We start from the raw sequence: 25,144 nt of genomic DNA, 5'->3' as shown, positions 1-25,144 counted from the left end.
AGCCTTATGCACAAGTGCCCAGGCTGTGCAACAACATCTGGTCCAAGTCGAGTGGAATGCCTTAGGTAGCGGCTGTGGCTAAGGGCGGTGTGTCCTGCAAGGTGTCCAAACAGTCGCTGACTAAAGTCACCAAGAAGCCGTCCAAGAAATGGAGGAAATCTCACAAGCAGAGCTTTTCCACTTATGTGTACAGGTTGCTGACCCAGGTCCACCCTTCCACCAGGATCTCGTCGAAGGCCACGAGTGGTATGAATTCCTTCACTGTCGACATTTTGGAGCGCATCGCCTCCGAGGTCCCGCACCTCATTCATTACAACAAGTGCTACACCATCTCAGCCAGGGAGATCCAGAGCTGCCTCATGTGTTTCTCCAACTCCGTTTAGTTCGATCATTCTAAAGATTATTAAAAAAATACATCTTCCTAACTTGGTGAACCCTGTCGCTACGTCTTGGTGCTCCCTGGACATCCGCAGCGGAGGTGGAGACAGCCTGCTGATTGCTCTGCCCTGTCTGTGATGACCTTGGCGGGAACCCTTTGGAGGACCGAGACCTGGAGGGTCCCAGCCTGCTTTCGGGGTCCTGCTGTGTGGCAGTGGTACCCTCCTTGGCCTGTGGAGCTGGAGCTGCTGAGGTCACAGGAAGAGAGGATTTGGATGGGCTGGACACTCCCAGAGTCACCTGCGTGGATGGCCCTGGGGTGTGCACCTGCTAATCCTCCTTCCTATGGGTGCCCAAGGGCCCCTGGTTGATTCCTTGAGGAGAAGGGGAAGCTGGAGTGAGATCAAGCTGCCTGGCACAACACTCGTGTATATACTGTTGAAGGCCAACTATGGCATCAGCGATGGAGTTCAGCCCATGCAGCAATGCAAGTGCGACATTCTGGACCAAGGTTTCCATGGTGTTGGCATGCGGGCGCTATCACCTCAGCCCAAAGGCAGACAGGCTTCTCCATAGTGCCTTGCAATCTGAGGAGTGCAGTGGACATCCCTTCGTGATGTTGTCAAGCTTGCCTTTGCAGCTCCAGCAACTGAGTTATGACCAAGTCCAGAGGCTCGTCACCTGACTCAGACTCAGCAACGTTCTGGCCTCCAGTTGTCCTCCGAGTGCAGGAGACCTGGGAAGTCCCTGCCACCGCCTGCTGTGGATCAGACAGTGCGATGTGCTCACCAGATTGTGACCCCGAGGCTATTCTAAAGCTAGGTCCCACTGAGGTGTGTGTGTCTCTGTGCTGGTGGAGGGTGTGGGTGAGCGCTGTGATGGGACTTCAGGGATGCTGCCTTCAGATTCAACTCAGAGGTTTTTTTGGGGCTTGATTGGAGGCCCTGGGTCATGGACTCCGTCAGCTTTTCCCAGGTGTGTATGCGAAAGCAATGGGAGATAATTTATGCATGGCAGTGGCCTGTGAACAGGACACGTCGCTCTCAGCTTGGTTGCTTGATGGATGTTGCACTGCTGGATCCTCACTTGGTTGAGCACTGCTGACCTTGCCATCGGGACAGGAATGGTCCAGATCCTCGCTGACCAGCTGGATGGCTCTGTTTTCAAAGCCCATGAGGACCTTGATTTCAGACATTCCTCCACCAGCCTGTGTGCCAGCTTGTTCTGCATGAATAGAGATGGAGAGAGTGTAAGCAGGATGCCTGCCAGGCCAGATGCTAAGTATGCCTGGCATATGTGGGTGGTGAGTGGTCCCATGGATGGGATGAGGTCAATGAAGCTGTGTATGTAGAGTGAATGGTGATGTTCCTTGAACTGTCAGTGAGTGAGGCGCCTGTGAATGCGTAATGGGTTTGGGAGTGTGTGAATTGAGTGTTGAGACCTGGAGGAATGGTAGAGATCATTTATTCTTTTTCGGCACTGGGTGGCTGTGTTTTTTTGCAGGGTGTTGGTGCTGACCACTGCTGCCAGCGCCTCCCAAGCCAGATTGGTGATGTTTTTTAAAATTCATTCATGGGATGTGGGCATCACTGGCTATGTCAGCATTTATTGCCCATCCCTAACTGCCCTTTTTCAAAGGGCATTTAAGCGTCACCCACATTGCTGTGGGTCTGGAGTCACATGAAGGCCAGACCAGGTAAGGACAGCAGATTTCCTTCCCTAAAAGACATTATTGAACCAGATGGGTTTTTTAATGACAATTGGCAATGGTTTCATGGTCATCATCAGACTTTTAATTCCAGATTTTTATTGAATTCAAATTTCACCATCTTCCATGGTGGGATTTGAACCCTGGTCCCCAGAGCATTACCCTAGTCTCTCCTGCCTACTACCATACTTAGTGTAAATCTGGGCTGATTCTGCCCATAGAATCATAGAAAGTTTACAGCACAGGAAGAGGTCATTTGGCCTATCAGCCTGTGCCAGCTGATCAGATCATTCTATTAAGTGATATTGGTTGAGGGATAAGTAATGGACATCAGGGAGAACTCCTTTTCTCTTATTTAGAATAGTGCCACGGGCTTGTTGACTGCCATTTGAAAGGGAGGATATTTAATCTCTTATCTGACAGTGCAGCACTCCCTCATTACTGTACTGTCGGCCTAAATTTTGTGTTCAAGTTTATACAGTGGGATTTGAACCCACCACCACCGAGCTAGATCTAACACTGCAACATTTATAAGGGTCACAGCGCAACTTAAATATCAGCTGCACACTAGTTGCAGTACAAGTACTATCAGCATGAAGCCAACAATGGATGGTACCCCAGGTACACAAAAATATGCCCTTTAAGTTAGAAAACAGCAATGAGCACAGAGCTCCATTCAACCTGTCCATTCAGCACTGGGAATAGGGTAGTAAGCCTCAGTTCCCTTGCTCTATATTGGGACGTGAAATGGGCTCAGGTTCCTGGACATCATTAAAAATATAATTTCTGTGAGAAATTTTAGGTCAAGTGACCTAGGACAAATTAACATTTTTAGCAAGAAGGTAAGAATTCTTTAGTAGGGAGATTGAGAATTTGTCTGTGACAAAATTACTCTGGGGTTTTAACTGCCTTTTAAATACTTCGATCAAAAATTTAGGAAGCAATTAAATCAAAGCTCATTATGTTCAAAGGGTCATAAACACTTAAGGATCCTTAACGAGATGCAAGAGGAAAGATGTCTCATATTACACAACATGAAATTGAATGTATGAAGGGAGAGCAGGATATGGATTTATCAGCACAGCTTTCTTAGGTAGTACAGGCATTTTTAATCCACATAGAATGAGTGCTGCAGAGATTTCAGACTATCCCATAATATAGTGGTTGCTGGGGGAAAGGGGTAAATAGGAAGAAGTCAGGGGGCGAATTAATTTCAGAAAAAATACGCCCAGATTGGAAATCTACTGCACCAGAGCTAACCGCTTGTGCAAGACAGATAACCGGAGCATGCTGAGGCTTAACATGAGAAGGGATCTTGTGATTGAGGTGCGCAACCTGGTTTACATGCCTGCAGACACAATCCACATTGTGATCTGCAGCAGAGGTATAAATGGTCCCCTGTAGTCTCAAATGTTATGCTGCACATGTTTTCCAGTCACTCATAGGAGATATTCTAGGTGTTAGCATGCATGGCATACAAAATTGCTTTAAGCAGGTAAATTAAATTCTATTTCACCGCATAGCCACCTCCATACATATATTTCAGCATCAAAACAGGAGCACAGCTGATGGATGATTTTGTACCTTAGTGAATCAACCAGAGTGACAAGACATCATTGATTCTGATGCTTATAACCCATTCATATAGCTAACAACTTCCCTATAGCATGCCAAAATAGGAAGAACTATTACTCCAGAGCCAATTTTCCATTGCCAGTCTACATCAGGTAGCCTTGATCATTGTTGCACGTCATCAGAAAATTGTGGGTATTCTGCCAACCATTTTTACCTGCAATTTCCTGACCTGCACAATTGGCACATTGAGCAATCCACCAGGAGTGGAATCTCAGACAGTTATCCCTAAGGTACCTTTATTCTATGGCAACTGTTACAGACAGGGATGAGAGAGAACTGAAATCTTAATTCTCGTTCCTTACTGTCTGTAATCAGTGTGTTTTTGAAAGGGAGATGTGGGTGTTTCTTAACCCCCGAGTGTACAGTCAAGTTGAATAACCAGCTTTTCGTGGATTTAAATAAAGAGGATGATTTATTCAAATGTTCACCCCGAAAATCTAATGCTATGTTATTCACTCACCACTCCCTCTCTCTCTCTCTCTCTCTCTCACACACACACACACACACACACACACGCACGCACAATCTAGGAGAAATACAGTTAAAGAGGATAGTGCACAATTACAAGTTACAAACAAAGGAGTAGTTTGTAAGTCACATGATTGGCTCGTCTCAGTGCAGGCCTTGTGCAGAAATGGTTTGTTTCCACTCTTGACGTGTAGCTAGGTGAACTCAATAACCAAAATCATATATCAAAGTTGATGTAGGATTCCCTTGAAGAGGTGAATTTCCAGCCGGTCATAAAGTTAGTTGTTTGTAGCCTTATTATGAGGAGGTTGGTTTTCTGTACCAGTGGACTTAAAAAGGAACAGGCTTGGAGAACTTATGATGTTTCAGACTCCAGTTTTAAAGCATAAATGTTGCTCCTTTTGCTGCTGCTGCTCCTTCTTGCTGTGTTGTTAGCAGATTGACTGATTTCTCCCTGGTGCTTGTGTTAGAACTGTATCTACAAGAACTATATTTTCTTTTAAAATTTGGAAGAATATTACATTATTTGGACACTAGGGAACTCACCTGGCTTTTTTTAAAGGTTCATAAGTTCATCTTGGATTGTGAGCAAGCATGCCTTTTCCAAGAAATCACATGACCTCAGCTAAATGACCAGCATGGCAATTGTGGAGGAGAGTTTTTTGCTTATTTGAACTGCAATCACTTTAATTGCTGGGGGGAAAAAAAACTGTTTTAAAGGCAAAGGCCCTAGTGATTTATTGGAAATCACCTGACCAAGATGACTTTTATGTTTTGAATTTGTGTTTTTGAACTCAGTTGGGAACAAACTGAGAAGGGAAAGCTGCCCAGCTCACACTCTTCTTGCCTTACCTGAAATAGAGTGTGGTTATCAGTAAGCAGTTAGGAATCCTCATCTCAGTGGAAGTTGTCTGTATTTGGAAACCCAAGAAGCTGAGGGGAGAAGAATTGATTTAACTCTATTCTCCCATGCTGAAGCTTCATTGGTGTGAAGCTCCAGACATCTACTGGGACTAGTGGTTCATCTTTACACAAGGGACCACCAGCTCAACAGCATCAAAACTCTGTGAACTTTATCATTTTTATAAAGTATTTTCTTCAACTGCCCATCTCTGTAGAGACCCTGTTTGTTTATCCTTTGTTCGTGTGTGTGTGTGCATGTGTGCGTGTGCGTGAGTGTGCTGAGGAATTTTAAAAGGGACAGATAGTTACACTTCCGGATTACAAATTATGTATTAACCAGTTCATGCAACTTCTTTTAAAAAAGACCTTTCATTTCATGATAAATCAATCATTCTGAGTTTATTGAAAGAAGCCTGGTTAAAGTCTCTTTCATTCTGGGTCTAACAGTAGTAAAGATAAATAATTTGCCATTTTGGTGAGTGAATTAAACATTTATACTAATGGTACGACCTATGGATTGGTGAGGCTTGATAAAATGCATACTCCTCCTCATAGCACTTGACATAAGTAAGTTTGGTTATCTGAAGTCAGTCAGAAAGATTCAAAGTTAGAAGCCAGTGCTACATGATAGGGAAATGCATGGGACATTCACACCTACTTATGATGAACTGGTTTCGCTACAACTCTCTTTGTTAATTTTCGAGCTGGGGGACAGAGAGTCTCGGAGTCTATAGATTTTGAGTTTTGGGTAAGTCCACAAACAATAGGAGGTGTGAATTCCACAAACGGTTTTGTCTTGAACTGTCCATTCAAGGTTAAACACTCTACCTGTGGTTATTCAATTAATAATTTTTCAGAGACTTCAGGCAGTTCTAAGTTTGTGCATGAATTGCAAAAGTTACCTGACCCTCGGCAGCTATCTTAGCAGCCTTTTAATGTCTGTTTTTAAAAGAAAAGGCAGTTCCAGAAAGTTCTATACTGAATTAAATTACAAAAGTAGGGAGGTCACGTTGGAGTTGCATAGAACCTTGGTGAGGCCACAGCTGGAGTACTGTATGCAGTTCTGGTCGCCACATTATAGGAAGGATGTGATTGCACTGGAGGGGGTGCAGAGGAGATTCACCAGGATGTTGCCTGGGATGAAACATTTAAGTTATGAAGAGAGGTTGGATAGACTTGGGTTGTTTTCGTCGGAGCAAAGAAGACTGAGGGGCGACCTGATCGAGGTGTACAAGATTATGAGGGGCATGGACAGGGTGGATAGGGAGCAGCTGTTCCCCTTAGTTGAAGGGTCAGTCATGAGGGGATATAAGTTTAAGATGAGGGGCAGGAGGTTTCGGGGGGATGTGAGGAAAAACCTTTTTACCCAGAGGGTGGTGACGGTCTGGAATGCACTGCCTGGGAGGGTGGTGGAGGCAGGTTGCCTCACATCCTTTGAAAAGTACTTGGATGAGCACTTGGCACATCATAACATTCAAGGCTATGGGCCAAGTGCTGGTAAAAGAGATTAAGTAGGTAGGTAGGTAGGTCAGGTGTTTCTCACGTGTTGGTGCAGACTTGATAGGCCGAAGGGCCTCTTCTGCACTGTGATTCTGTGATTCTGTGAACACAGTCCATGCTTTAAGTTATAAATATGACATGCCTTTACTGGGCATGACACAACCAAATGTGTCAAAACCCTTTGAACGAGAAGGCTGCTGCTGCAGAGATATGGGCTAGAACCCAGAATGTCTGTACAAAATCATTGGGGTGCTAAAGGAGCCCTTGGAATCCTGGGACAGGAGGTAGGAGCCTTGTAATATGTCTTAGAGATGGTCGAAAGCTAACAGAAGATAGCATAATAGAACAATGATCAGAAACTACTTTGCACGATGACAGAGAGCACAATTATATGTATAGAATTTTCCAAGTTTTCAAATAGTGGGTCAATGAAGGAGAACTTGAACATGCAGCTGTCTGTTCAGCACCTATAAAATGGGTATTTGGTCTCCAACTTGAATGTTGCGATATTTCATACATAATCTGGAGTGGAAGTGCATCAGAAAGCAGTTTGGCTTGGATGGCTACATTAAACTGATGGTTGGCTACATAAATATATGCAAATCAGGATACTGTACCAGTAGATTTTGGGGCTGGCACTGTTTGTGCACTGCCTCATTGTACCAGAGGTTGATCATTAAAAAGTCCCAAGAAATTTGCATTTCTGTGGACCCAGGAGAAGTTAAAGAGCACGTCCTAGGCTACAAAATAGCGCCAGTCCATTGTTGGCATTTACAAGGGCTTTACACGAGGACCATGTCCTCTCCACCACTACCACCACCCCTCTCCCTACCCGCCCCTCCTCCCGTGCCCCCGAATCCCCGGCTCGAGCAGACAGCCAGCTCTGAGTGAGAGGGGCTGGTTTTCCGGGCTGCCCGTCTGCTCAGGTACACCTGTTTAATGGCTGCAGCTTGTCAGCAGCCTAATCGGGCTTTGGTGTCACCTCGGCAATCCAAATGTTCCCTTTGCCACCTTTGCACACATTCTTGGTGCAAGTTGAACTTTCCCCCCAATTACCAAAATGCACAAACACTTGAGGCAACTTAAATAGACGTGCCTGCAGGAGAACAAATAAATAGAGAGCAAACAAACAATGAAAAGGGGAATGGGTGTAGCCAAGTCAGTGGGGTGTTGAGGGGGCGCGGTGGTGGGAAGTGGTGGTGGTGCTAAGCCTTCCACTATGTCACCATGTTATTGGGGACTAGAAATACAGAATCCTGTAGAACCAAGGACCAAAAAGCTCCCATTAAATCTATGAGTCAACTGAGAACACCAGAACAAGCATCATGTCATCTTCTTTTATGCAACAATTGAAAACAGAGGAAGTCACATATTCATGAATGCTGCTCACTTGTCCAACAAGATGGCATCATTGCCGTCTGAGTTAGATGGCTTCTTGACTGACAAGGGAGCTGTAAGGAACTAGTAGCTCGAAGAGTCTGTTTGATAAAAAGCCACAAAGCCTGTCCACCATTTACAAGGCACAAGGCAGGAGTGTGATGGAATAGTCTCCACTTGCCCGGATGAGTGCAGCTCCAACAATACTCAAGAAGCTTGATACCATTCAGGACAAAGCAGCTCACTTTTTTGGTACCCCCATCCATCACCTTAAACATACGCTCTCTCCACCATCAGCACACAGTATCAACAGATTGTACCATCTATAAGATGTACTGAGGCAACCCACCAAGACTCCTTTGACAGCACCTTTCAATTCCATGACCTCTGCCAGCTAGATGAACAAGGACAATTGGCATGTGGGAATACTACAATACAAACATAGGAACATAGGAACACACATACATACAAACATGCTAACATACAAATTAGGAGAAGAAGTAGGCCATTCGGCCCTAGATCTTGCCATGCCATTTGATAAGAACATGGTTGATCTGATTGTGGCCTCTACTTTCCTCTACCCTTTGACTCTCTTGTCAATCAAAAAGCTATTTAACTTAGCCTTAAAAATATTCAATGACCATGCCTCCTCTATTCTCTTAGATGTCTTAGATGAGGGGAGTGAAGACATGGAGCTAAATTTGCAGATGACACAAAGATAGGTAGGAAAATAAGTTGTGAAGAGGACATGAGGAAGTTGCAGATAGATATAGATAGGTTGAATGAGTGGGCAAAGATCTGGAAAATGGAGTTTAATGTGAGAAAATGTGAGTTCACTTTGGCAGGAAGAACAAAAAAGCAGAGTATTACTTAAATGGAGAACGGCTGCATAATTCTGAGGTGCAGAGGGATCTAGGTGTTCCAGTACATGAGTCACAAAAAGTTAGTATGCAGGTACAGCAAGTAATTAAGAAGGCTAATGGAATGCTATCCTTTATTACGAGAAGGATTGAACATAAAAGTAACAACGTTATGCTTCCATTATACAGTGCATTGATGAGACCTCGAATAGTGTGTGCGGTTTTGGTCTCCTTATTTAAGGATGGATGTAAATGCATTGGAGGTGGTTCAAAGGAGGTTTACTAGATTGATACCTGGAATGAGTGGGTTGTCTTATGAGGAAAGGTTGGACAGACTGGGCTTGTTTCCACTGGAGTTTAGAAGAGTGAGGGGTGATTTGATTGAAGCATACAAGATCCTGAACGGCCTTAACAAGGTGGACATCGAAAGGATGTTTCCTTATGTGGGTGAATCCAGAACTAGGGGGCATTGTTTTAAAATTAGGGGTTGCCCTTTTAGGACAGAGATGAGGAGAAATTGTTTTCTCTCAGAGGATTGTGCGACTTTGGAACTCTCTGCCTCAGAAGGCAGTGGAGGCGGGGTCATTGAATATTTTTAAGGCAGAGGTGGATAGATTCTTGTTAGGCAAGGAAATCAAAGGTTATTGGGGTTAGATGGGAATATGGAAATCGAAACACAAGATGATCAACCATGATCTTATTGAATGGCGGAGCAGGCTTGAGGGGCTGAATGGTCTACTCCTGTTCCTATTTCTTATGTTCTTATGTTCTCTGGGGAAGACAATTCCACAGACTAACAACCCTTTGACAGAAAAAAAAAATTCTCCTCATCTGTCTTAAGTAAGACGCCCCTTATTTTTAATCTGTGTGCCCTAGTTCTAGTCTCTCTCACAAGGAGAAACATCCTTTCAGCATGATCTGCAAGCTTCCCTACAAGTCACATATCATTCTGACCTGGAATAATATCCCCGTTCCTTACTGTCACTGGGTCGAAATGCTGAAACTCCCCTCCTAACAGCACTGTGGGTGTACCTGCAGCACATGGACTGCAGCGGTTAAAAAAGGCAGCTCACCGCCACCTTCTCAAGGGCAACTAGGGATGAACAATAAATGCTGGCCTAGCCAGCGACACCCACATCCCAAGAACAAATAATAAAAAAAGTCCCATTCCTGAATCCAATGGGACATCCACAAGAAACATCAAGACTAGTTGCGGCAGGAAGAATGCAATAGAAATGACCTAGTATCTTGGCTGAGCTAAAGATATGAAAATGTAAGTTAATTCCTCTACACTCATACTAATTCATAACCTTAGTCTGCCAATGATACAACTTCACTGATAGATTGTAAGGTACAACATTGGATGATGTTTTCAGGTCCCTTTTTAGAGTGGATTGTGAGTCTATTGAATTCCATCACTTATAAGTATATTGCTTATATTCATCGCCCAAATCTCAGCACTGATCCAAATCACCTCACAAATGACTTCCCAATGCTGTACATTTGTTACAACAGTACGATTGAGAAGGGCCAGCAAATGACAGCGTCCTATCGAGTATTTAGTAAACCAGACCTCACTGGGTGGCTGCTCAATGTCATTAACCCTGCTTCTCCTGCTCCTTCCTCATTAGCCTCTTGTGTTTCATTGAGTGTTTCCCACTTGTATTATTATGTAAAGGTGATGAATTAGCTCTACTTGCGCTGCTGCTTAATGCAGATGAACGGCCAGTGTCCCTGTCCAGCTCGACAGTGCAAACCACTCGATTCTTGATTCTCTTTGAGCTGTGAAGAAAGCAAGAAGGAGTTTTTGTCATGAGTATGTAGATGCATTTATCTTTTTGGTTGTTGCTGTCTCATGACATGAACCTTTCAGCGCTTGTGCACAGTGTATATGGGTACTAGAGTTAGCTCATATAGTATATGAGTAGTACACATCACTTAGGGTGGGAATTTCTGACCCCACCCACCACTGGGATCGTCTGGTCCTGTCGAAAGTCAATCGACTTTTGGCTGGGGTGCCAAATCTCCCACGGTGGGTCCCACCATGACGGGGTTGGAAAATCCTGGCCTTAGTTTCCAACCTCCTCTGCCCTTGATTAATTGAATAATTCTGTTAGCAGTTTCTCCAGGGAGATGGTGCCACTTGTTATGATCCTTGTTCTCTCAAAATGTGCCACTATGGATGATGGCGACAAGCAGAGCATGGAATAAGGAAGGGCAAATTGGCAGTTTGATTCTGACTGATGTGGATACATATCTGAATTCAATCTTTCAACATATATTGTAGTTATATATGTCCGTAATGTCTTTATTATGACATGATACTTTAAGATGAGTGTACAATCTTTCCATTCATCATGCAGGTATAGCCAAAGATCCCATGGCTATCCTTGTTCACATTTAGTGTAGCCTTACCTGGTTGGCTTTTTTTCATATCATGACATTTCTTCAATCCTCCTTTCAAGTTCCTCACTGTGTTAAGCCCCAAGATCACTGGTCCATTTTGTGTCAATAGCTTTGTGTGGTATCATAGTTGACAGCTTTGTCTTTTAATCTCCAGTAAGTTGTTTAGTGTCACCCCCATGACCCAGGCAGCACACTATAACTGTAAGATTTTGTTCCTTTTTATGTATTTTGCAGCTGGGGGATTAAAATATTTCCCATCTGTACAGGTAAAGTGGGGATTTAGAAGCATGACTGGTGCTGTGATTGACTGAATTTCTGTCTTTTTGATAATCAAAGAAAATCCTTACAGAAAATGAGTAAGAAGTAAATTGCAACCAGGTGACATTATATTCACCAAAGGAAGGCAGGATCGCAATATCATGTAAACTCCACTAACAATATGCACACATTTTAAAGACAGTAGTAAATGCTTCTTAAATCAAGTTTCACACATAATCAATTATTCCATGTCTATATACTTGCAGGTCTTTATAAACATCGACCATATCTAACCTTGTTAATTGTAACTCACTGGAGTGTGACGGCTTGTGGGAGTTTGATTCTCACATTCATAAATTTGAAACACACATTTAATTTTTAAAATTAACTTTATATTATTCTGTACTTCAGAGCTTTCTGGTTGAAAGGAAAACTGACTGCTGGCATTAAAATACATAGATTGATTAGCATCTCCGCAGGGATGTTTTCTTCCGTTACTTCAGGGGATGAATATTACTCTCCCTGAGTTCAGGATTACAGATCAGAAACAGGCCCAGGTGGGTCCAGTTTTCATTGACAATGTTGCCGTAGTTTCCAAATTATAAAAAGAACCTCACAAATTAAAGATTTCCATTCCCAGCCTACTGACAACATGGGAGAGAATTTCCACACAGAAAAAAGTGTCACTATCATCATTCCTCACTCCCTATCCCACACTGCCCACCCATGTGATTTTTCAGTCAGGCTTGAATCACTTGGGGCAGAATTTTGCCCTTGGCAGGTGGGCATGGCGGGGGCTGGTGGGGGAGTTTTGGGAAGCCGACCACCGCCCACGATCGGCAGCGCGCCGCGATTTCACCCTGGCAGGCTAATTAAGGCCCGCCCAGCGTGAAAGGCGGCTGGGGAATCTGCGAGAAATGGCGGGCAGGGCCGGGGGCATGATGTCCGCTGGGTCCAATGGCGACCCGGTGGCCGATTCAAAAGCACCCTGGTGAGACACAGGTATGCATCATGGTGCCCTCATCTTTCGATTATCAATGGTGACTCCAATTTCGAGGCTCACTTCAATATAGAGACTAAAGAAGAATGGTTGCAATAACTGACATTCTCACCTCAGTGCAGCTGTGTCAAGATCTTCTTCCTCCACTGGGTCCCCCCTTGCCAGTGCCAGATTGTGGAAAGTGCAGCATGCAACCACTATCAGTGACACCCGATCTGGGGGGTATTGTACTGCGCCCCCTGAACGGTCCAGGCATCGGAAGTGCATCTTGAGAAGACCGATCATTCTCTCTACCACCGCCCTTGTGGATGCGTGGCTCCTGTTGTACCACTGTTCGGCCTCTGTTCTTGGATGGTGGAGAGGCGTCAGGAGCCTCCTTTTCAGCGGATAGCCCTTGTCATCCAGCAGCCATCCATCCAGCCAGGCTGTTGCACTGAAGAGCCTTGGCACCTGGGAGTGCCTCAGGATGTAAGCGTCATGGGAGCTGCCTGGGTACCTTGCACAGACTTGCAGAATCTGCATCCTGTGATCACACACTATCTGCACGTTCATGGAGTGGAAGCCCTTCCTGTTGACAAAGGCACCGGGCTCACCTGCTGGCACCTCGATGGCCACATGTGTGCAGTCTATAGCACCCTGGACACGGGGGAAGCCAGCAATGGTCGCGAAGCCTCTGGCTCACTCAGCCTGGCTGGCCTCGTTTGCATGGTAATAAATGAAAGTCAATACCCACCTGAACAGAGCTTCTGTCAGCAGCTTGATGCAACTGTGGACAGCTGATTGGGAGACTCCACAAAGATCTCCCACTGAGCCCTGGAATGAGCCGGTGGCATAGAAATTGAGGACAACTGTGACCTTCAGCGCCACTGGCATGGGGTGTTCGCTCACACAGTCGGAGCTGATCTCAAGCCTGATCCTCTGGCAAATGGAGGTCACTGTCTCCCTTGTGAGATGAGCCTCCTTTGGCATTGCACCTCAGACATATTGAGGTAGCTGCATTGCTGCCTGTAAACCCTGGCAGCAGGATAGTTGCATCTTCTGTGGCTTCTTCTACCTTGGACGTCCTGTTGGCCCTGCCCTCCTTGTGCCTGCACATCTCCACCCAGGGTCCCTCCCCTAGGAGCTGTGTTGGGACACCTAGCCTCCTCTCCCTCTGCCCCTCTGTTCCTCCTCAGAGGAGGTGCCTCCTGGAAGGGCCCACACAGACTGAATCCTCCAGGGGCCTGGAAGATAACAATGAGTCTTGAAATGAAGCCTGGAAATGTCCAGAAGGCAGCTCTGTGAGATGAAACTGAGCAGTTCACAGAAGCAACCAGCAGCAAGTTATATCCAAAACTCCTCACCACTCACATTGACAATGCTGCTGACCCTTCTTATCCCGCCCGTGGATGAGCTTTTGCTAATTGTGGCCTGCCCACCTGCCCGTTTTGTCTGTGTGATGGCTGAAAAATTGCACGGCCTACATAAAGTCGGAGACAATTGGTGTGTCAAGGGCCTTAACTTGCCTGTTAATTAATGGTGGGTGTGCCTCCGTCTCCATTACCTGCCCGCCTAGCGAAATATCGCGAGACTGCGTGTTGACGTCAGCACGCTCGGCCAACGTCATCACGTGTTATTTCACGGTCAAGTGGGTTGGGCTCGCGCCTGCCCGCTGAGCGAAAATTCTGTCCTTTTAGTTTCCCCTCACACATTCTGTGCATTAGTTTTGATAAGTATATGTGCTGCATGCAAAGGAGGATCTAGAATAAAATTGAAGGCTTCTGGCCTCACTCAATTCATAGTGGGGCTTCAAAGGCCTTAAAATGCCTGAGAAAACCTGGGCACAGCTGCAGACCCTTCAGGCCTGCAAGTGTGCATTGTTTCACTGAGAATCAGGTTGATGGGGGTTTGGGGCCAGAGCTCCAGGTTTTCATGCACGCCCCTGTTTTGGAACTCGTAAGGAGCAGAGTTACCACTATTGACCTGTGAGCATCCACTATCACCTCATTAAAACAACAACGTCTGTCCTGTACCTACCACAGGAATAGGGCAGTATAATGCTTCAAGGGAAAGCCCACAAGGAATTCCAGGTACAGAGATGAGGACTGTAATTACTTTTCCTTGAACCCTTTTTCCTTTCACATTCCACAGACCAAAATCTGCCCTACAGTGTTGAGTCAGGTCAGTAATATGGCCGATTGGCAATCTAGAAGGAACCTGCATCATGATTGCTCCACAATGATCTGATAAGGTGCTCAGCTTGGAAACTTTCGGGCACTCAGTAACTTGCCTGACTCACCACTGATTGTAGAACTACCCAACAGTGATTGTTTTATAATACAATCTATCTAGTGTCCAACTACTTCAGACATCAACTTCAAAACTTTTCCAATGCTGTGGAGTTAAATATTATTCAGTGTACATTTCCAGATATGAACATGGTTGGAGTCATACCTAGCACAAAGGAAGATTATTGTGGTTTTTGGAGGTCAATTATCTCAGTTCCAGGACATCACTGCAGGAGTTCCTCAGGGTAGTGTCCTAGGCCCAACAATCTTCAGCTGCTTCATCTATGACCTTCCTTCCATCATAAGGTCAGAAGTGGGGGTGTTCGCTGATGATTGCACAATGTTCAGCACCATCCGTGACATCTCAGATACTGAAGCAGTCCATGTCCAAATACAGCAAGACCTGGACAATATTTAGGCTTGGGCTGACAAGTGGCAAGTAACATTCGCAACATACAAGTTCCAGGCAATGACCGTCTCCAACGAGAGAGAATCTAACTATCACCCCTTGACATTCAATGGTATTACCATTGCTGAACAGCCCCACCATCAACAGCCTGGGGGGTTACTATTGACCAAAAACTGAACTGAACTAGTCATATAAATACTGTGGCTACAACAGCAGGTCAGAAGCTAAGAATCCTGCTGCGAGTAGCTCACCTCTTGACTCCCCAAAGCCTGTCCACCATCTACAAGGCACAAGTCAGGAGTGTGATGGAATATTCCCCACTTCCCTGGATGAGTGCAGCTCCAACAACACTCAAGAAGCTTGACACCATCCAGGACAAAGCAGCTCACTTGATTGGCACCCCATCCACAAACATTCGCTCCCTCCACCACTGACGCACAGGAGCAGCAGTGTGTACTATCTACAAGATGCACTGCAGGAATTCACCAAGTCTCCTTAGACAGCATCTTCCAAACACATGACCCTTACCATCTCGAAGGACAACAGCAGCAGATACATGGGAACGCCACTCCAAGCCACTCACCATCCTGGCTTGGAAATATATCGCCATTCCTTCACTGTTGCTGGGTCAAAATCCTGGAACTCCCTCCCTAGCAGCACTGTGGGTGCACCTACACCACATGGACTGCAGTGGTTCAAGAAGGCAGCTCACTACCATCTTCTCATGGGCAATTAGGGATGGGCAATAAATGCTGGCCTAGTCAGTGATGCCCACATCCCATGAATGAATAAAGAAACATTAGATCAGTAGGTGTCATTTATTTATGCTCTGTATATCAGGTCAACTACATTTGAAAATTATCAGTATGCTATAACTTCTTGAAACTATACAATCAGACATCTCTGTAGATCAATAAGTTTATCAAATGAATAACTAAACCTTACAAATCAGAATAATCTCACATTTGATTCCTGAGATGCTTGGTCTCAGGGAATGTATGGGTGCCACAATAGACCTGAACCCACCTAGTTCAGCAAAAGATAAAATAGCTGGTTGGGTTATTATATCTCTCCTGGGAACTCTGCAAAGTATGAATATGTGCACACGAGGGCAGGAATGAGTTCAGTTATGATTACCTCCTCACCCTATCCCCACTAAACCCTCATACCCTCTCCTCAGTTGATTAGCCTACTGACAGTACCCAAACAGATGTGCAGGATAATTTTTGTTTTTGATGGGACCCAACACTGGGGCAAAATGGAGGGACCTATCGCGTGCTTTGTAGGGAGCAGTGATCCAACATCGATTTGGCATGAATTGGCCATTCAGTGGCCAGAGGACAGGCTCTGATCAAAGTAAGGGAGGTGGATGCGTTCTGGAAATTGGGGAGCCAAGAAGAATCTGCAACCTATCATTGTAGGTAAGGAAGAGAGGATACCTCCAGCACTTGTAAAACCTTTGAAGAAAAAAATGGCCACAGCTGCCGGACTACCAATGTGAAAAGGGAGCCCTTCCAGAGAGCGACCTTTGGCTGCAGGCATTTGTTGATGACACAAAACTGGGCGGGGTTGTGAGGAGGATGCAAGGAGGCTTCAGGGCGATTTAGACAAGTTGTGTGTGTGGGAAAACACATGGCAGGTGCAGCATAACGTGGGTAAATGTGAAGTTATATGCTTTAATGTGAAAAACAGAAAGGCAGAGTATTATTTAAATGGTGATATATTGGGAAATGTGGATGTACAAAGGGATCTGGGTGTCCTTGTACACCAGTTAATGAAAGTAAATAGACAGGTGCAGCAAGCAATTAGGAAGGCAAATGGTATGTTGCAAGAGGATTTGAGTTCAGATGTAAGGGTGTCTTACTGCAGCTATGCAGGGCCTTGGTGAGACCACATCTGGAGTATTGCATGCAGTTTTGGTCTCCCTACCTAAGAAAGGATATACTTGCCATAGAGGGAGTGTAGCGAAGGTTCACTAGGCTGATACCAGGGATGGCAGGGCTATCGTATGAGGAGAGATTGGTTTGACTGGGTCTGTATTCACTAGAGTTTAGAAGAATGAGAGGGGATCTGATTGAAACGTATAACATTCTAACAGGGTGAGACAGACTGGATGCAAGGAGGATGTTTCCCCTGGCTGGGGAGTCTAGAACCAGGGGCCACAGTATCAGGATATGGGTCAAGCCATTTAGGACTGAGATGAGAAAAATTTCTTCACTCAGAGGGTGGCCAACCTGTGGAATTCTCTACCACAGAGGGCTGTGGAGGCTGGGTCACTGAATATATTCAAGAAAGAAATTGATAATTTTTTGGATATTAAGGGCATCTAGGGGTATGAAGAGAAAGTGGGAATATGGCGTTGAGATAGAGGATCAGCCATGATCATATTGAATGGCGGAGCAGGCTCCCGTGGGCCGAATAGTCTACTCCTGCTCCTAGTTTCTATGTTTCTATGTATGGCAGGAGGGCGCGGGGAGTCCTTAAAGTCTTCCTAGAATGCTGGGTCCCTGATCTGCCGTTGGAAGGCCGTCTCCTGACAGCTGCCGTGTTGTCAACACAGCTGGGTGCCTGGAAAATTGCAGTTGGCCCTTGATCCATGACCTTAATTGGCCTCTTAATTAGCTTAACTAGCTACTCCCCCCATGTGGAAGGGCCCCCTGACACAGCATTCCCAAAATGACGAAATTACATGCCCGCCCACCTCCATTCCCGCCCCCGCATTAGGATGAAAATCCTGCCCATGGATGTTATCTACTTGGCAAAGGTTTGAGGAGAATTCTCTGGGAGCTTGTACCTACAACGAATCCATTCCTTCATGGGAGGAAGGAGAAAATTGGGCAGAACAGGACAATAAAAAAATTTAATTTTTGCAGCAGTGGTATTTTAGGTGCATTTATATAACTATTGATCAGCATTTTTTCTGTTAATTTTATAAGGCAAACATCAAAATCAATAGTAAATAAATTAATATGTTTCGAGGTATTGCATTAAATGTTTTATTGTCGTGTGTTATTGAACCTCTGCAATGTGCAGAGAGGACCAGATATTGAGATCGGTGGGAAGAGATCACGCACAGGTGTATGCAGTTGGCTTGGGAATAGATCAAACACTTTGCAAGGCAGGGTTTGTCCATGCACACACTTTTCACAAGTACAGCACAAAAGAGGTTTAATATTCTTGCAAGCATTCGATCTTGCAGATTTTACAGTTATCACTATCTCAGGCATCACACAGAGGCAATGCAGAGCACAGGGATCTGCAACATGGGTTTAAAATGGGAACGCTTTCATATTTCAAATCAGTAAAATGAACCAAAGCACCTGAGTACATTAATTGGATTATTTTTGGCAAACAACCATCAAAGGTTTACATATGCGAATGTGAAAATACTAACTCCCCTCTGAGCCATCATGAAAATGCACAGAAAATTAAATGTAAAACATCAATGCTCTGGCAAAACAGCATTGAAAGTATAGTAACTAGATTATTACATTACTAATGATGCAGTTAATGGAATTTCTTTAATCATATACTTGGTTTGTGAAGTACATATTGTATTTGTTGAAAGTATACTCTGACGTTGCAATTAATTTTAATAACTGGTTCTTAAAAGTTACTGAAATTCTCTTTCTGATATCTATTTAGTTCTTAGTAACCTACATAAAGATACAGTAATTTGGTAATTAATTCATGGAAGTTATGTAATTAACATTTAATACAGCTCATTGTGAGTATATTTCAGTTTTGATTCTTGCTGTAACTGTTCCCCACCAAAAACCTTTGCTAACATACAGTGGCCCAAGCTCCCCCAGTCAAAAGGTTTAATATCAGCTAAGACTTAGTCATCACAAAATTTACAGTAATTGATATTACAGCAATCAATATCTTCATTGCAATTCAATCTCAACAAAGTTAATCACTGCTAAAAATAGGTTCCACTGCGCATTGGAGTTTTTCAAACATGTCAGCAGTGTTCGATACTGTGCGATGGAGAAAGGCAGATAAAGCATTGATAAAATAAATAAGTATGTTACTGTAATGGAACGACCAAAGGCATGTGCAAATGGTCCAGCAGCTGGTTAGCCTCCAATATGCAATTAATTAAAATTTCCCAATTGTTTTCAGCAAGAGTAAAGTCATATTAGCCATGTTATACAAATGCGGTTTCCATTTTACTTCACTGTGGTGTCACATTAAGTAAAGTTGCATGAGTTGGATGTTAAATTACAATGGCGATTTATAAAGCTGAGGTCTCTTTCCCACATCCAGACTGGCTTCATACACAGCAATCATCCCAAGGCCAAGAGGTGAGACCCAGAGAAAAATTCAATTTCTGGTGATGGCCTGAGGCCGAGTGTTTGGCATGAAGCAGAATTCTATCACTGTCTCTTCAGAATTCAGCTGAGCGTGTGTTAACGTGTAAGCTCCATCTCAAATAAATAAATCACATTAAAAAAAACCTGACTGTTAAAAAGAACAATAGGTTTTGAAAGAGCCCTGCACATAAATTGACCTCAACAAAATTTATTAAGCTATGTATAAAATTTTAATAACTTTTAGATACCAAGGTGTTTATAAAACATGCTTGACTTGAAGTATGAAGCTTTATAACCTCAGTTTCCCTACACCAAAGCAATTTTAAAGAGTCTAGTATTTTTTCATCAAAAAAAGCAAAGGCTGTTATCCTTAACACAAATACAGTACCTACAGTTCTTTAGAATTTCAAACCTTCTGGTTTTGAGGGTCGAGTCATTGATCAAAAGGCTCACCGAATCGTCTTGGAATGAAACACAAAATTAACTTAAAGGGAAGAAAAGCAGACAGAATTGACAAACATTTATGCAGAAACATTATCCATCATATATTTGAGAACAAGAGAAAAGAAACATAAGGAAAAGAAACACTGCACATTATTGCAGAACAAGCTGGAAGTGTGATTATCTGTGAGTTGTATTACATTAAATGGAGGAGAATTGTAGCGATCCATTAATGACTGGTGTCGGAACGCACACAGTGGTATAGGAGCTGGCCTATTTTTTTTAATTAAGGATCTGGAATGATTAGCTACATTTGAACAGTGAGGCTGATTTTGATTTTATCTGCCTGGTGGAAAGATGCTTCTGGTCTAACTTTTGGCTCCAGAAGTAGCAAAGCTATGAAAGTGAAACAAGTCTCAGCACTAATGTTCCCAAGGAATCTATCCTTTCCTGCTCTTAATGTCAGGGACTAAATTTAAAAAAAAATTAGAATCAGCAGCAGAAGCAAACAGAGAGGTCAGACTCCCATTGGAGAAATAAATTGCATCCCATCTACTTCCTCCAAAAGAGAGGTTATAGCTCTGCTAACTCACACAGTAATTCAGTTAACATTGCAGAATGATGATCTCAGTAATTGTCAGGGCTGTGCCCTTGCTGGCACTTTCACATTCCGGAAGTAGAGGTGATAAATATCCTTGGATTTGAAAAGCAGTAAATCCCCCAGGATGGGTGACCTGTACCTCAGCACTGACAGCGAAGTGCTGACAAAATCACCAGGGAGCTTCTAACAGACTGGAAGTAGAAAAATGAAGTTCCCATTTGCGGAGGCCATAGTTAAATCCACATGCTCCCTGATTGATCACCAACTAATGGAATCAATTACCAGAAATAAAATGGGAGAGCAGTTCTTAAGTAAAAGCTGATTTAGCATCAGAAGGGGTAAATCCTGCCTGACCAATCTCATGAACATCTTATTATAAATGTGCCCCCAAATTGCTGGGGAGGGCGGGGTGGTGTGTGGTGGGGTGAGGAGGGGGAGCGGCAAGGCCATATGTTGCGCTATAGCTAGGATGGCCAGCTCTCAAGGATTGGCCCCGAGCCTTCAGGAATTGAAGATCAATCTCCAGGACACTGCTGTATACAACCCTGGAGAAAAAGTTTAATTGAATATTTATCTTTACCAGGCACAAAAATATTGAAAATGGGGGAAAAAAAAGTTGTTTGGCTGATAGCCAAGCATCATCCAATTAAGCAATGAGTTTTTTTGCTTTTCAGTTGAGCTAGGAAGGCAGTGAGTCACAAGGATGCCTGTCCGAAACAAAACCAGAAAATGTGGAAAAACTCAGCAGGTCCAACAGCATCTGTGGAGAAAAAAAACAGACTTAACGTTTTGGGTCCATATGACTCTTTTTCAGATGCAAGGGTGCATGTGTTGGCCAACTAATGGCTGGAGAGTGGGAGCAAATTATGTAATGAAACCTCCAGATGGACATTTAGTCACAGTTGGCAACCCTAAGTATAGCTTTACATCTAAAACTCCTGTTATATCATCAGTAGATATTAAAAGTTAACACCAGGATATGGTAACTAACCAAAGAGAAGCAAAAAGATCATCATCAGGTGAGCAGCCTCACAAAGAAGAAATAGTTACTCTATCTACTCTAACAAATCCTTCAATCATCTTAAATGCCTCAATAAGATCACCTTACAATCAACTATATTGAGAAGGGATGCAAATCTAGTCTATGCAGCCTGTCCTTTATAACGTAATGCTTTTAGCGCAGAATGATTTTGGTGAATCTGAACTTCAAAGGTCTATGTATCTTTCCTGAGGTGCAGTACCAAGAGCTAACATAATACTCCAGATGTTGTATAAATAGAATTGTATACAACTGTAGCATAACTTCCACCCCTTAGTATTCCAGTCCCCATGAGATGAAGACTAACCTTCCAGCCTTTAAAGTTTTTTTTTTGTACCTGTCCACTCGCTTTTACTGACTTCTGTACATGGATCCTAAAACTCTCTCTGTACTTCTGCAGTTTGTAGCTTCTCATCATTCGGAAAATACTCTGATCTATCTTTCCTAGGTTCAAGTGAATGACCTCACGCTTCCTCACATTGAACTACATTGGAACTCATTTAGAAAACAGCAAATGCTGCAATTGAAGCAATTTGTGGTCTGCAAGTGTGAGAATAAATGGGTTGAAGTACCTTCTCCATCCAAACTGATTTTGGGATTCTGTGACTTTGAAACTACAAACAAAAACCATTTTTCCCAATATTATCTAATGTACATCTTTTTAAGTCTGCAAAAGGTCATCAGTTGCACAATTGTCAACTCCATTTGGTTTGCCTGCTCCCAGATTATTCATCAAATTTAACCCACGACGGGTCCAAAGTAAGAAGCTGTTCCCTTTCTCTGCAGCTGGATATTTATGACATTAATAAGGAATACAATTTAAAAATAAAATGAAAAATTAAATTACTGTTTTAGACTTGAATGGTTAGGAAATAATTGTTCTACTTCTACTTTGACTGTTAGGGAAATGTTATTTAAAGAAACTCATTAATTCATTTCTCCCTCTGAGACCTACTAATCATTAGATCAAAACATACAATATCTTGCTAATTGTATTTCATTCATAAGCTTGGAAAGGAAACTGAGAGTATAATATTTTTATAAATGCCCATTTTTTATGCTTGTGCCTATCTGCTATTTACATTCATTGTATGTTTAGAATGTAGCTTGAATGCTCTGCTATATCCAAATATTTAATAAATTGATGATTTTGAGAGTGAGGTAATGGGAGTTTGAACTTACATTGTTTTAATTAGCAATCATTGCAATACACACCAGAAAGATAAAATAAATTAAGTGAATAGAATATAAATAATGGCGGTGTTTGATTAAGAACAGGCCAGCCTGTAAATCAGGGCCACTAAACCCCTAAGGTTTACTACCTTATCGAGTAATGTAGTGTAAATACTGTAACCTGGTATGCTCTCAAGAAAGTCAGGATGATGACAATTACTGCTGCTTAAATGGTCCCAGGAGATGTCATCCTTAGCAAGTAGTCCCTGAAAAAATGGCTAGTGTGGCAAACCATCCCTACTTGGACCTTTGCCTATTTGTGATCTATTTTTTTTGTTAAGACCAAATGGCTCACTGGAAAATAAGAATGGGACGAGGTGCCAGACAAAAAAAAAATCAGAGGACCCAATGATGATGTGTAAGGGGGAATACCGCAAGCTCTCCTTATAACATTTTACAAGGGTTTGAAGAACACTGAGCTGGGAGTGGAGTTATTAGGAGAGTTACGCTGAATGTGTGGTTGAGGCAGTCAGGTTTGAAAAGGCTTTTGCAGTTAGGAAGTGAGGTGGCAAGGTGGAAGTTTTTTGGAAATGAATGTTAGAGTACAAGAGCATGGTCTTGATGACTCGCACCAAAAGTGTTCCAGAGGAAGATGCACACAACAATAGATATAATGGTTACATTTTACAATGCTTTTGTTGTTTATTTTAAATTTCATTTGGAACCATAGGAGGCTATTTGGCCCATCATGCCTCTGCCGGGTCTTTGACACATCTATCCAATAAGTCCCACTGCTCTAACCTTTTCTTCCTAGCCGGTAAGGCCATTCCCTTTCAAGCATTTATGCAATTCCCTTCTGAAAGTTACAGTAGAATCTGCTTCCACCACTCGTTCAGAGAGTTCTTTCCACGTCTTGACAACACGGGTAAAAAAAAATCTCCTTATCGTCCAATTGCACTTCATGCCAATGATCTCATGTATTCTCAGTATTGCTGTTTCCTAAGTAGCCACTTAAAACAACAATATACTTCGAAAATCATTGGACCTGAACACTCCAACAGGAAAACTACAAGTACCCTGTGTCAATAACTCAAATAAAGGGGGTTGTGATGTTTAACTACAGAATATATATTTTGAGCTTCCAGTTAGTTCGTAAGCCCGATAGTGTTTGACCAAAATGCATTTTTGAGTTCATAATTAACATAAAGCTTTAATTAAAATTCGAATTGTTTCTTCTAAAAAAATAAAGGAAGCTTGAACCATTGATGAATCATAGATCCACAAAAGATAATCTCATTCATAATTTATTTCAATGTTATACAGAAAAGAGAAGTTTGAATACAATAAATGTCTCATTGAGTGGAGTTGTTGGCGCTGGGCGTGTTTGGTGACGTGAGCAGGCAATATGACAAGGCGGCCAAAAATCGGTTTAACGACGTTGTGAAACCAGTTTGCGATTGTCCGCTCAGCCCGTTGATGACAGGCCGCATTCCCCAACATCGGGCATTGGGAACCTCATTGTAACACATCAGCATATCATTATATGGCCTGCCCGCTGGACTCATCCCCTCAGCCGGATCGCCCACCCACGTCGGCAGGAAAACACGCCGCTGCAGAACACGTCTTAACAAGTGTGATGTGCAGAAGTCGAGACTTACCGCCAGGGCCTTGCTCACATCGCGGACATCCAAGAGCAGAAGAATCTGGAACCCGGCAGCAATGGCACACTGGAGGAATGTCCATGGCATGCTGGGCGGACTATCATGGATATGGCTCTGCTGCGAAGCAGCTCACGGAAGTTGGAAAGTCACTGTTGATGCTCACAATGGATGATGGTTGAGGGGGTGGAGAGGAAGGCCCAGGATCGACTGGGAGAAGGTGATGCGTCGGGGGTTTGAGCTTGGGAGGGGGGTAATGAAAGCGTCAGGGGGTGAGGTTGGGAGGGGGAAGGTGTCGGGGGTTAAGTTTGGGGTATATGGTGGTGTCAGGAGGGTGAGGTCGGGAGGAGGGAATGAAGGTGTCGGGTGGTGAGGTAGGGAGGGTGAAGATGTCGGGGGGGGTGAGGTTGGGAGTGGGGAGGGAGTACAGGGGCAGGAGGAAGAAATGGGGAGAAGATGGCAATTGGGGCGGGAGGTGTAAGGGGGGGTGGAAGGTGTAAGTGAAGGAGTTCAGAAAGAGGAAGGAGTGCGGAGAGGGAATGGAGTAAGGGTGGAAGAAGGGGTGCGGAGAGGGGAGGGAGTCTGGGGGATGAAGGAGTGCAGAGAGGGGAGGGAGTAGGGGTGGAGGAAGGAGTATGGAGAGGGGAGGGAGTCCAGGGCAGAGAAGAGTGCAGAGAGGGGAGGAAGTAAGGGTGGAGGACGGAGTCGGGAAGGGGGAAGGAGGTAAAGCTGGAGGAAGAAGCGAAG

The sequence above is a fragment of the Cetorhinus maximus genome, chromosome 2, assembly GCF_964194155.1.
Source record: "Cetorhinus maximus chromosome 2, sCetMax3.hap1.1, whole genome shotgun sequence".
NCBI lineage: Eukaryota > Metazoa > Chordata > Chondrichthyes > Lamniformes > Cetorhinidae > Cetorhinus > Cetorhinus maximus.
The sequence above is the reverse complement of the archived record's forward strand: the minus strand, read 5'-3'. Positions refer to the sequence as shown.